The sequence below is a fragment of the Panthera tigris genome, chromosome C1, assembly GCF_018350195.1.
Source record: "Panthera tigris isolate Pti1 chromosome C1, P.tigris_Pti1_mat1.1, whole genome shotgun sequence".
NCBI classification, from domain to species: Eukaryota; Metazoa; Chordata; class Mammalia; order Carnivora; family Felidae; genus Panthera; species Panthera tigris.
The window spans coordinates 3,556,643-3,570,263 of record NC_056667.1 but is presented as its reverse complement, the minus strand read 5'-3'; the positions used below and the strand labels follow the sequence as shown (position 1 = coordinate 3,570,263).

The following is a 13,621-nucleotide window of genomic DNA, read 5'->3' as shown; positions in this document are numbered from 1 at the left end:
CATCCTCCTTGCCTTCTTTGCTAGAACCCTAGTCAGGCACAATCTGTACCGGCTGACTGATGGCATCCGGGGAGCGCTGGCTGGTTTGGAGGGAGGTCTCTCTCCGGTGAGATGCCCCAGGGCTCCAGCGGTGGCACTGTTCTGAGACAGATCTTTGGCGACTTGGTGGTCAAATACCAGTGCGCATCCTTAGAGCTCTAAGAGCTGGAGCCTGGTCTAAACGCTCCATATTTGACGAACCTCCCCCCTGCCAGCCCTTCACACAACCCTATGAAGAAGGGTCAACATCCCCCTTTACGGCCAGGAAAACTGAGGCACAGAAACCCCCGGTAACTCGCTTAGGGCCACACATCTCCTCACACGTGTGTCAGACACGCAGGCGGTCTGGCCTGAGCCCATGTTCGCAGCCCCCCCCCCGCCCCCCCACGGCCTCCTGTGATAGCTCAGGGCAGGGAGAGAATTTCAGGTGACAGAACCAGGATTTAAAGCAGCTCTGACAGTCTCAAGCGATAGAATCGATTCTAACGGGATGAGACTTAACAGGGTAACGTGGAAGGTTGTGAGCCCGGGTCCCCGAGCCAGCAGCCCGCTACACAGCAGAGACTCTGTGTGCCAGCCGGGAGCGCCCAGGGAGCCGGCGTGAACGCCCGGGGAGCCGGCAGTGCCTGTCCCGACGCCGTGCAGTGTTAGTGGCGTTTGTAGGACCGCGTCCAGAGGAAGGGAGACCGATACCTGAGTCCTCCCTGAACCGGTCAGGCCATCCGCGGAAAGGGAGGTGGATGGAACTAGGTTGTGTCCGGAGGGTTCCAGCCAGGGCGGACAGGGCGCGGGGAAGAAGCAGTTCGGATAAACTCACGGGAGGTCCCGGCAAAAGGCTTCTCACGAGCTTCGTAACCTTAGACCAGGGATTGACAAATTACAGCCGTAGGCCCAGATCTGACCCATTGGTTTTTGTAAATAAAGTTTTATTGGAACGCAGCCTGTTCCATTCATCAGCGTGTGGTCTCCAGCTGGCTTTTAAGCTGCGAGGGCAGATTTGGTTAATTGCAACAGACACGGCGTGTCCTGTAAAGTCTAACACGTTTACTATCCGGTCCGTCCCGGACACATTTGTTTGCCGGGCCCCGAGAACACGGATCAGTCCGCTGCGTGAGCGTTCCAAGCCCTCCTTGCCCCAGAGCCTTCGCGGAGCCACTTCGGGGAGGCCTTGGATTCTCGAGCCCTGCTCCTCACCTGGCTGGTCCGGCTGTGAGTCAAATAGCCGCTTCCTCCAAGGCGCCGTCCTCGTGGTCACTGGGCCTGCCTGTCGCCTCATCCTTTTCTTGCACTTGTATGGGTGAGCACACGTTGATGCAGTTGCCGCTTGTCCGTCGGTGTGCACACCGAGAGCCCCGCATGTGCGTCCGCTCCCAGGCCAATCCCTGTGCGCGGCCTAGGTCCCGGAGGTCCTGACTTCCCATGGCTGATGGGTGGAGGCTGAGTGGCACCCTCTTTGCCCGTCTCCCTCCCCCCCGCCCCCCCCCACCTCCAGCCTTCTTTCCCAGGATGCTCCACAGGCACTCAGACTCACCACGTCCCCAAGTGACCTCACTGCTGCCGTCTCAGCCGCTCTGTGCCAACAAGCTCCTTCCAGCTCCCAGGCTTGGACCTTTTGGGTTGGGACCTTTTGGGCTGCACACTGTGATGTCAGGGACAGTCCCTAAGACCACCCTCACGTCTGACGTTCGGTAGCTCGTTGGGCCTGGCAGGCGTCTCTAAAAGCTGTTCTATTCTTGGATATGCTTTATAACAGCAAAAAGATGCAGATCAAAATCAGCCCAGGGAAGGGACGCGTGGGCCCAAGTCCAGCGAAGTTCCAGAAGCTTCCATTGGAGGTGTGGATAGCGCTAAATCCTCCCAGGCGAGACATGATGTGTAACTGTAAGACATGGGGTATTGCTGACCCATGAAGCTCTCCTGAACCTTGGTGCCCAGTGTCCCTTTTGAGGTCCACCCAGTGAACTAGACCTGATTGGTCACCCATGTGGTTGACTTTGGGCTCCGGCCCCTGGTGAGGTTGAGCTGATACCCCCCAACCCAGAGCTGCCACCCTAAAGCACATCATTAGACCACCTGGTGGCCAAGGCCCCCACATAGTCAAGAACATTCTTATCTTAGGGGTCACCTCCCAGGAGCCGAAGGCAAAGGTCAGACTCTTTCTGGGCCGGGTTAGAGGCTTCACACACCTCACACCTTCCAGCTCTAGCTCATCCCCCACCCGCCATCTTGTTGATTCTGTCTTCGTCTGTCTCCTGGTCCAGCCCCTCCATCAAGCTTTCCCACTTCTGCTCGACCAGAACCTTCATCCCTCCTGTTTGGGGCTCCTGTAGCAGCCTGCTAATCTCTAAGCCTCCTCCTCTTCCCGACTCCACCCTGTAAGCCGTGGAGCTCCACTGGGTGTGCCGCTCCCGTGGGCCATGCTGGTCCCCAGCGGCCCCTGGGCTGCCCTGTCCATCTTTCCCAGCTGGCCGGGGCCGCCTTTACACCAGTGCCTCCCGACCAGCGTGGACCTGCCCCCTTCTCCTCCTCTTCACACTGTCTTATCAAGGTCTGCAGCCCAATTTGCGTTTGCAAATGATGCCCACTCTGCACGGTTAGACTGAGGGCTCATGCGAGGTCAGTGCTTCGGGGGCCACAGCATCCTCTCACTGGGTCAGAGGCCCCAGGAGGCAGGGACATTGCTGTTTCCCGCTGTGGTTCTCGGGGCTGGAGGAGGTCCTGGAGCAGCAGGGGGGCTCTGTGAGGCCGGATGCATCAGTGAGGGGAGTCAGCAGGGCACAGCTATGCATCCCGGGACACACGGCCCAGGAGCCAGCCCCGAGCTGGGTGGGCAGCACTCTGGGGGGAGCGGTCTTACAGCGGGACCTGCACGTGGCGGAGGGGGGGGGGGCTCGGCACCTCTCTCCTTGCCCTCCCTCCTCCAGCTGGCTCCTGTGACCTCTCCAGAACCCTTGGCTCAAACTCTGGCCCTGAAAGTCGCCAGTACACTGTCGGCTGTGTTAAGGAGGGCACACATTCATCACAACACAAGTGGTTCCAATTCACTTTCAAAATGTGCCCCACAGTTCCTGGAAGCAGGAAGGCAGGTGGTGACGGGGCAGGGTATGACACCTGGGCTGGCAGCGGTGGCCGAGGGAAGGAGGGTGGTCCAGGAATCTGGACTTCCTCAAGCCGTTGTCCAAGGACACATCTCACAGCAGAGGAAACAGCTGTGGCTCTTACGCGTACAAAAAGCGAGTGACCTCATCCGTAGTATGAAACCTCTTTGGAACGAGCATGTTTTAATCTATTGGATTGACAAAGACGGTAAGCAGACAGTCGTTTTTGTGGTGGGAATGTAAATTGGAATAACCTTTTTTGAGGGGAGGACAATTTACTGACATCTGTCCAAACTTACGATGCACACAGCCTTTGCTTCATCACGTCCAAGCACGGGGTTTGATCTTACAGACATATTTGCACACGTGCACAAAGACGTGTGTGTGAGAATATCCACTGGAGAAAAGAAATGGAAAGATCCGAATGTCCACCAGCAGGGGCTGGATGCATCCGTTAGGGTGCGTCCTTGCAGTGGAACCCTCTGGAGCCTTTGAAGAAGGAGGCGGAGCTGGGCACATGCGCCCGGTACGGTCTTCAGGGCCTACCCCGAGAAAGCTACACAGCACACACGCCGTGTGCTCAGATGTGCTGCTTGTGCTGAGAAGGGACACGTGTGCACCCTTATGTGCGTACGGGGCACAACTTGTCTAGAGTAACGCACGAGAAATCTCCTCGTCACGTTTAACCTTCGGTTCCTTTGGAACCCCTGTGCGTATATCACCTGTTCAAAATCGGCGACAAAACCAGCCACGCTTCTCGGTGACAAACCCCCGCCTAAGGGCCTTCCTGGTTGAAGACTGTTCTCCAGGCTCAGCGGCCGAGAGGCTGCTGCTCACACTTTACTATGCGGTTTGCCATATGCAAATAACCAGGTCTCTTTCCTTTAATTTAATTTAATTTCTTTTTATTTTTACTATTTTTTAAAATGTCTATTCATATTTGAGAGAGAGAGGGAGGAAAAATATGGTGCAAGCAGGGGAGGGGCGGAGAGAGAGGGAGACACAGAATCCGAAGCAGGGTCCTGACTCTGAGCTGTCAGCGCAGAGCCTGATGCAGGGCTTGGATTCATAAACTGTGAGATCGTGACCTGAGCCGAAGCAAAACGCTTAAGCGGCTGAGCCCCCCCAGGCACCCCTCTTTCCTTTAATTTTAAAGGGTTTCCACGTGAAGCGTGGGGCTCTGTTCCTTCCCTCCCCAGGGGTACTTCACAGAAGGATGGGGACCCGTGTGCTCTGTTTACTGCTCTGTCTGCAGGCCCGTGGAGCACTCCCAACCCCGAGCAGGAACCCCACGAAGACTTGTGAGTCTGGAATGTGTTCCCCTAGGCAGCGCATCTTACTCCTGACCACCCCCGTCCTGGCTGAGGGTCGAACACCTCCTCCCATCCCCTGAGACCCTCGTCTGGGCCTCTGGAGCAGAGCCACCCGGACCGACGAGACGTTGGCTGAGGTCCCAGCTGAGAAGAAGGGAAATCTGAACAGAAACAGACAAACTAGCCAGATAAGAGCATGGCCACGAGCTTTAACAAGCATCTGGGAGGTGAAATCCCTTTCCTGACATGCGATATTTAAATGAGCCCTGAGAAACTCTACTCCAGATCACAAGCCTTCCAGCAATTTGCTTCGTTAAGCTTGTTACAGCGGTGACAGGAGAAGCTGGCTCAGATGGCAGATGGGGGCCCGTGGTGCAGAGCCCGTGCCCTCGTGTTCTGCGGGAGCTGTGTGCGGGGGCGACCAGCCTGTGGTCCTGCTCCCGTGGCCTCCACCTGGGGCGTCTCCCACTTGCCCCCGGGAGCCGTGTGTGCGGGGGGAGGTTCTCTGGCACGTCCGTTATCATCCCCTGATGTGAGATACGTTAGCTCATTTTTGCAGAGCTTCCGATGCCCATCAAAACAAATGTTTTCAATAGTGAACTTCACCCTGCAAGTTAGAAATGATTTCCCCCTGGATGTGACTTGCCCAGGGGAAATGTCTTAGCTGCCGCTGAGCCCCAGGAGGTGTCGGGGTGGGGGAGTCGTTTTCTGGTGGGCTGGGCCAGCTGTCGGTCAGCTGGGGTCCCCAGGACGCCCTTGGAGGCACGTGCACTTGGATTCTGAAATAACAGACAAAGGACAGCACTCACCACGGGGCCTTGTTTGGTTTTCTGGGTCCCGGGAAGGGGCTTTGAGCTCTCTGGTGAGAACGTGCCTTGTTATATCTCGAGGCTGCTTCTGTGTCGGTCAAAGCCCAGCCCCAAGTGGACAGTTGTTTGAACCCGGGACCCTCGTGGCAAATGTAAGCATCTCGGGGCACATCCTGAACATCCCCTCCTGAGGTCAGGCCCCTTGCGGGGAACCCACTACCTTCTGTGTTTCTTTGCAGGCTAAGAGGACTCTCAGTGATTTACTACAAGGAACGAGAAAAGGGATTTTTCTCAGGACGTAAGTTGTGCTCCTGACGCGGCTGGGCGGCCTCCACCTGCCCCACCTGCGTTCGCCTACCTGGGCGTCGGTTCAGCGTTCTGGACGAAAGTCCGTCAGTCAGGCCCCGCTCTACTCTCTCAGCCTGGCTTGTGCTTCTCACAGGACTGATCCCAAATCACACGGATACTTGTGGGTTTGCTTCCTGCCCTCGCTGTGGGGTCTGGGAGCACTCCCCTGCTGCCCGCCCCCTCGGCCCCCAGCGAACACAGTGCCTGGCACGCAGTAGATGCCCGGGCACACGGACTGAATGAGCCGATTGCGTTTCTGTCTTAGGGCTGTCGTAACAAATAACCGTGGACAGGGATGTGTTTTCTCACGGTTCCGGAGGTCAGAAGTTTGACATCAAAGTGTGGGCAGAGTCATCCTCTACCGGACGGTCCCCGGGGAGGATCCTCCTCCCTTTTCCCGCTTCTGTTGTCGCCGGTGTTCCTGGGCTGGCGGAGGCACCACCGGCCCCCTCCGTCCTCACAGGGCCTCCTCCCCCTGTGGTGTCTCTGTCGGTGTGCAAGCCTCCCCCTTCTCACAGGCACACCCATCATTGGATTGGGGCCCAACCTCATCGAGTACAACCTCACTGCAACTTGATGGCATCTGCAAAGACCCTATTTCTCTATAGAGGCGCACACACGGGGGTCGGGGGTTAGGATTTGGACAAATCCTTCCGGGGGGGACGCAGTTCAGCCCCTGATACTGACAGGTGCAAAAGTGGCAAGAAGAGGGAAGCCTGGCTCTGCAGTCGGGTGGCTGCAGGATTTTGAGAGGAAGGAGTGGGTGGTAGGCAGCACGCAGGGCCCACCCTGGGCTTCCGGCTGCCATTGCTGCGGCTGGGGGATGACGACAGTGAGGACATCCAGTGTCGGCCGAGTGGCGCCCCTGTCAGGCACAGAGCTGCACGTTTTATGGGGTCTTCTCAGTTGATCCCCATGGTGGCTCTACAGCGGAGTCGCTCGCGTGCACCTGCTTTCTTATCCGAAGCACGTTAGGGAGAGTCTCTGCTCTCTGCCGTGAATGCCGCCACCGTCATTTCCAAAGCCTCCAGTCCAGGAAAACCATTGTGGAGTTTCCTTTCTCCTCCCGGTCCCTTCTCAAATCATCGCCACTTTCCCCCTCAGTGCACTGCCTCCTCATAAATCTTGTAGCCCTCAAATTACATTTCTGTCATTCGCCCATTCATTTTAGTACCTGCCGATAAAGGAAAGGTCAGCGTCGGTAATCCCAGATTTCAGAAGCATTTATTCATTGCTGATAAATAGAAATCCTTTCTCTGAAAAGGCGAAATGATAGCATTAAAATTAGAAAAAAATGTTGTCGGAATATTTTTGAGAGCGCCGTAACCTTTCTGTCTGACCTGCTCTCTGGTGAGCGAATCAAATGACACAATTATGTCTTCCTTGAACTTTAGCAGCTTTGAGTCTTAATGCGGTAGGTTTGGCTTAACGTAAAGAATGGCCTTATGATGGTTAGTGTTCCCCGGATGGAGTGAGTGTCCTGGGGAGGCAGTACGTCCCTCCCACAGGAGCTGGAGATTCGCAGCTCTGGGAATGAGTGGGAAGGTGACAGAGGAAGGGGCAGCAGGAGAGACCCTAAATGTCCACAAAATAGCCACGAGGGTTTATTTTAGTCCCAGCCATCAGCAGATCAGCCCACTAATTGGGTTGACCTACTAATTCTTTCATTCATTTGACAACTGCGCTTCGAGAATACTCTCTTTTTTAGCTTTGGTGAGGTATATGTGATATACAAAAATCTGCCCACTATTAGGATACACATGTTGATGTGTTTGGACACATGCCAACACCTGTGATGCTATCAAGGTGCTAAACCTGTCTATCCATCACCTCCCAAAGTGTCCTTGTGTTCTTTGGTGTGTGTATGGTTTTGAAAAGAATATAACATGAGGTTTACCCTCTTAATGTATTTTATTTATTTATGTACGTATGCGTTTTTTTAAAAAATTTTGTTTAATATTTATTTGTTTTTGAGACAGAGAAAGACAGAGCATGAACGGGGGAGGGTCAGAGAGAGAGGGAGACACAGAATCTGAAACAGGCTCCAGGCTGTGAGCAGTCAGCACAGAGCCCGACGCGGGGCTCGAACCCACATACCACGAGATCGTGACCTGAGCTGAAGTCGGACGCTTAACCGACTGAGCCACCCAGGCGCCCCTATATGCGTTTTAAAGTTTATTTTAAGAGAGAGAGAGAGAGAGAGAGAGAGAGAGAGAGAGAGAATCTTAAGCAGGCTCTGAGCTGTCAGTTCAGAGCCTGATGTGGGGCTCGATCTTCTGAATCATGAGATCATGACCTGAGCTGAAACCAAGAGTTGGATGCTCAACCCACTGATCCATCCATGTGCCCCTTATTTTTATTTTATTTTATTTTATTTTATTTTATTTTATTTTATTTTACTTTATTTTGTTTTATTTTATTGACACAGAGAGAGTGCGGGTGGGGGAGAGGGGCAGAGAGAGAGAGAGAATCCCAAGCCGGCTCTATGCTCAGTGCAGAGCTAATGCAGGGCTCGATCCCACAACCCTGGGATCATGACTTGGGTACTGAAATCAAGAGTCGGATGCTCAACTGACTGAGCCCCCCAGGGGCCCTCCCCCTTAATGTATTTTAAGACACGTGATACCGTATTGTTAACTGTAGGTATTCCGTGTGCCAAGCGTGGGGCTAAGTGATGGGGCTGCAAACATGGTCTCAGCTCTCAAGAGGCTTCTGGAATCATAGGTGCATGATTGGAGTCCATAAGGAAGCGTGGAGCTGTGGGTCAGCGGTATCCCTCTGGCCCTGTCTGGGGGGCATAGCTTAACCAACAGATGCAGCAACCCTCACTGATAAAGTGACTGTCACCGACCCAGTAACCCCCACCGATGCCTTGGGCTCTTGGGTCTTTCTCTGTCTCAGCTCCAGCACCTACAGATGGCATGAAGGGGCCTTGCAGAAATGGAATCAGGGCCCAGACCTGTTCAGACTCCTTAGGGATGATGAGGTCGCAAATGGCCAGTCCCTGCCCACGGATGGGGCCCCTGCTGCATTGCTTTCACTGTATTTCTTAAAATGCAAGCATATCCTTCCCCTCCTGTCTACCTGGAGAACAGATTTCTTTCTGACAGTGTCTGATGTGTGCATTTTACGCTCTGTATCACACTGGCAGCTCTCCAGTCCTGTGATCTCAGGGGATGTTTGAGGCCCTGGAGAGGCCAGTGGTCTCTGTTCCCTTTGCAGTCTGGAACTGGAAGGGATTACTGAGGTGGGGAAGGCTGAGAGCTGCTGTTACCATGGACACGGCGGCCGTGGGGACCGGAAACCACCGACTAGCCACAGAGAAGAGCCGTGAACTCCATTGTCCCGGGTGCCATGGGGGGCCCTGGGGGGAGGGGCATGAGCTGGGGCCCCAGGCAGGTTCGAGAAGGAGGCAAAAGGAACCGAGGGCTTGGAGACAGGGGCCCCGGAGTCCTGCCCAGGGCCACACTGAGTGGGCTATGTTTTTGCGGAGCCCAGAAAGGGCCTGGGGGCTGTCACACGGGGCTTCTCCGGCACTGTGGTCTGGGCGGTGTTACCTTGATGTGAACTCCCAGGATACCTTTGAAGGAAAGGGAGGAAGAAATTGCCTGAGTTGCCTGATTGAGGAACGTGGGGACATGGGGGTCCTCCAACCCCATGTCGACAGTGGAGGATTCTTGTCCCTGCCGTCCTTCAAGAGCTGAGAGGCCCTCAGGGGGGTGGATCACTTGGAGGTCATCGTAACCACCCGTACCTGAGAGGGTCTCGCATCACTGGAGCAGCGGGTGGTGAGGGGTGGGGTGGCGCAGGTGGGTTTCTGGGGTCCGCTCAGGGGTCCGAGGAGTCTAGCATCAGCCTTCATCCCCCTCGCCTCATCTCGTGCTGAGTAGTCTTGGGAGGAAGCCTGGTTCGCTGGGGTTATGTGTAGATTCATTCACGTCCAAGGCTGTTGAGGCGTTCTGTGGGTGGAGTCATTCATCCAGCACACACGTTGGGCTTCTGCTCCGTGGAGGTGCCACGGGAGGCTGGCTGTGCCGTGGACACTGACAGGGGAGCAGGTCCTCCTGGGTGTCTGCGTGAACACACCCACGATGATGAACAGGTGTCACAGGTGAGGGTCTTTATGGTGACGGAACTGTCCTGTATCTGCACTGTGGTGGCCACAGGGGTCTGCGCATGTGGTGAAATTGTGTAGAACCACGTATACGCACACAGAGAGACACAGACACACACGCATGCACAGGGACACGCACGCGCACAGATGCACGCACGTATATGCACACACACACACTCATATGCAGACATATACTCTCCTTCACACACACAGACACACACACGAGCGTATGGAGAAGCCGGTGAAATCTTCTCATGCCTGTAGATCACAGCAGTGTTAATTTTCTGCATCGGGTTTTCTACTATGGTTGTGTTGTTGTCATCGGAGGGAACTGGGGTCAAGGTCTGTTGGAACCTGTGTGTTGTTTTTGCAAACTGCTGTGGGCTTGTAATTATGTCACACGTGAGAATAATTTAATAGTTCGACATTTAACACATTCTTTAACATTTAATAAATGTCTCTTAATTCACTCTGATTTATATTAAAAATAAATTAAGTTAAATTTAATAAATTTATATAAATATAAATAGCGATCAACAAATGCCTGCACTGGTGGCTTAAATATTTAAAGCACATTCTAGTAAAGTTTTTAGATGATTTCATAATTATGAAAAAAATAAATGTGCAAGGGAGCACAAAATCAACCAGAGAATGGCAGGTTTCCATGAGCACAAAGGAGCAGGTCACTAGGTGCTGGATGGATGAGGCAGGAAGGTGTGATCAGGGCTGTCTCACACCAGGTGTAGAAGGGAGGCAGGCTGGGGCATGGTCTCACCACATCAGACGTAGAGGGGAGGCGGCCTGGGGCATGGTCTCACCACATCAGACGTAGAGGGGAGGCGGGCTGGGGCATGGTCTCACCACATCAGGCGTAGAGGGGAGGCGGGCTGGGGCATGGTCTCACCACATCAGGCGTAGAGGGGAGGCGGGCTGGGGCATGGTCTCACCACATCAGGCGTAGAGGGGAGGCGGGCTGGGGCATGGTCTCACCACATCAGGCGTAGAGGGGAGGCGGGCTGGGGCATGGTCTCACCACATCAGGCGTAGAGGGGAGGCGGGCTGGGGCATGTTCCGCCTCTACCTCCATCTCTCTTTATATCTCTATAGCATGGTCCTTTCAGCTGTAAATTCAAATTCGGGGGAGCCCGCTCACCTTCCCTTTGGGGGTGGCAGGGTGCAAGCATCCCCAGATGGCAGGTCTGCGAGGCCGGCCCGCGCCCCGCCACCCATCGCTGCCGGGCCACAGAACGGGCGGGGGAGGTGGTGAGCACCTGTTCCGGGGCCGCCCGACTTCCTCCGCTCCCTCAGCTTTCTCAGGGCGTGCAGTACCCGCCATAAGGGGAACATAAAGATCACTTGGGATAGCCATTTAAAAAAAGTGATGAAACCACCTATAAACCAGCAAATTATACAGGGGAGGCATTTTATGTCTTGTTTTCTTTACAGCCTTTCGGAAAGGGAACATAAAAGTCACTGGAAAGTTCCGGCTCCTGCCACCTTCGGGCCTCTTTTGAGGCTCCACGCACGACTCATTTGTCACCAGAGGTCTCTGCCTCCGTGCTGGCACCGGGAGGGACAGACTGGGGGCTGCCTTTAGGATTCTGTTATCAAGAGGAAGTAAATGTGTCCCCTGTGTCAGGAGGAGTGAGATTTCCTGGGCATGGAGTAAGAGGTCCGAGGGCGCGGGAGGAGTCAGAGAACAAAAGGCACTTCTTCAAGCCTCAGGCTCAGTCCTTATCTGCAGCCTCCAAGTGTTCCCTCGGTGGCAGTGCCTTTGGTACCCTCCCCATCTGCGGGTGGAGACGGTGATGGACAGCAGCCTCTGGTCTCTGCAGCTGCCGCATGGGAGGTGCCTTCCAGAAGGGTGAAGAGTCATTCTTTCTAGGGATGAGGTTCAGGGTGGGGTGCAGGGGCTTGAAGGTTTCGGGTAAGATTGAGGACCCTTCACCAAGTGGCCTTGGGCCCCTGGAAGTCACTTATGCCTCTGGGCCTTGCTTTTATCACCAGTAAAATGAGCAAGTAACACATTTGTCCTGATAGAGTTGATCTGAAGAACAATGGACCTGTGCACGACGCTTTGAATTGGGCAGGAAGAACCCTCTAGAGCCTCGCTGGAGCAGATTCGTGTCTCCGGCTCTTACCCAATCACATCCTGGCACATAGACAGCTCTTGGTAACGCGAGGAATCGTGGGGAATGCGGGAGGCTCCAGAGAATCAGAGATAAGGACACATTCCAATTTCAAAATGGGGAGACAGGCAGATTCTAGAAACTCTCCAGACCAGAAAGCATTTGGGTGGCCAGAATCTGGGAACTCACAGGCTCACTGTATTCCATACTGGTTAGACTTACTTGGGATGCCTTTAATGTTTGGTCACACATGTAAAACCATCATTTATAAATCTAAACAGATTCTGAAGAGGGTTGAAGCAACAAGCAGTGTTTATGCTGGAGTGGAAAAGTTGAGTAGTTGGCACGGTAGCTGCCTTTGGATGTTGGATAGATATTTCTATGAATGGGAAAAAACTCATTTCTCTGTGTGACCTTGAGGGCAGAATTGACATTGTGGAGAAATAGGTTTTCAACTGATAAAAGAAAGGAGCTTCTAAAAGTCTGAGCTCTTCAAAGTTGCAATAGGCCACCCAGCCAGGCAGCGAACAGCCTGTTCCTGGGGCCGCCTCGTTGAGGCTGGGCTTCCATAGGTATGACTCATGCAGGTAGATCCTTGATGAGCTGGGGTGAATGGATTAAATGGTACCCAGGTTACTCAGAAAGAGCTGAGGTCTTGGACAGTTAGCACAGGAAATTTTTTGTGTGAGATTTTTTTTTTTTAAAGGGCAGCCTTCTAGCATTTTCCCAACGGGAATCCAGTGTGTGCTTCCAGTATGTGCCTCTCTGCCTGCTGGTCATTACTGTCCTGTCTCATTTTATCAGGACTCCAAAGGATGATGCTCATGTGGTGATGAGGCTTGGCAGTTAGCTAGGCGCTCTCTCCCCGGGGAGCAGGCGCTGGCCTTCGCAGACCTACAGCCCCCATCTGGAGTCTACAACACCTGCCGTCATGGCGGGGCTGGAGCTGAGCTCAGAGAAGCTGCTCGTGTTCCGTTTGCGGCCCTGAATGCACCGCTTTGTAAAGTTCAGCAAGTCCAGGGGCCAATCCTACAATCTTGTCCTGAGTCTTGTGCCTGGAGCATTTTGCCCCACATGTAAGTACCACTCTCCACCAGGAGGGCAGGGAGAGAGAGATTGAGAGAGAGAGAGAGAGAGAGAGAGAGAGAGAGGGAGAGAGGGAGAGAAGGGAACACTGTCGTGTCCCGTGAATGATGCCACTTCCTGTTGTAGCTGTGGGTTTTGCATCCAGAAAGCAAATCTGATCTGAGCTGTTATGTGATGGACGGATCACTCTGGAGAGGTTCAAACCGCTCATAGCAGAGAGCATAACGATGGGAAAACCAGGCGCCATTTGTACCTGGAAGAAGAAGCCAGTTCTCTCTCCCTGGTCCTGGCACTGGAGCTTGCTTCCTGCTCTCCAGCCCCCTGCACCCCCCTTGTCATTGCTGGCACCTTCCAGCCTGTTCCACTGTCTGCAGACAGCAGATTTCCTCTAGGCCGCCTCTGGCCCTATTTTGTCCCCATCTGCTTTATCTTTTGCTTTCTATCTGGGCGGCATTACGCCCATCCCGCCAGCCTCAGATGAAAGCAGAGGAGAGAGAAAGAGACACCAGTTAAACATGATAGAGCCTCTCTGGTCCAACCTCCTACCTCAGGCTCTGGAATCAGCACATTCGTTGGTTCGTGAAACGTTCTTCACGCACAACAGTGGAGAAGATATTTGCAGACTCCGTTTGTGAGATCTTAAAGGGAACAGCATCTTGAAGGGCGTCACTGCTTTGGCTTTGCA

At 54.1% G+C, this 13,621-nt stretch overlaps 1 long non-coding RNA gene across 1 annotated transcript in view; it reads left to right on the top strand.

The window, feature by feature from the left end:
- Nucleotides 1–11,277, top strand: part of LOC122241042 — a 37,643-nt gene extending 26,366 nt beyond the window's left edge. Inside the window, exons 4-5 of the long non-coding RNA XR_006220972.1 lie at nt 5,499–5,557; nt 11,168–11,277. This is a non-coding gene — a long non-coding RNA (uncharacterized LOC122241042). The remainder of the gene's footprint in view (nt 1–5,498; nt 5,558–11,167) is intronic.
- The last annotated feature ends 2,344 nt before the right edge of the window (nt 11,278–13,621 follow it).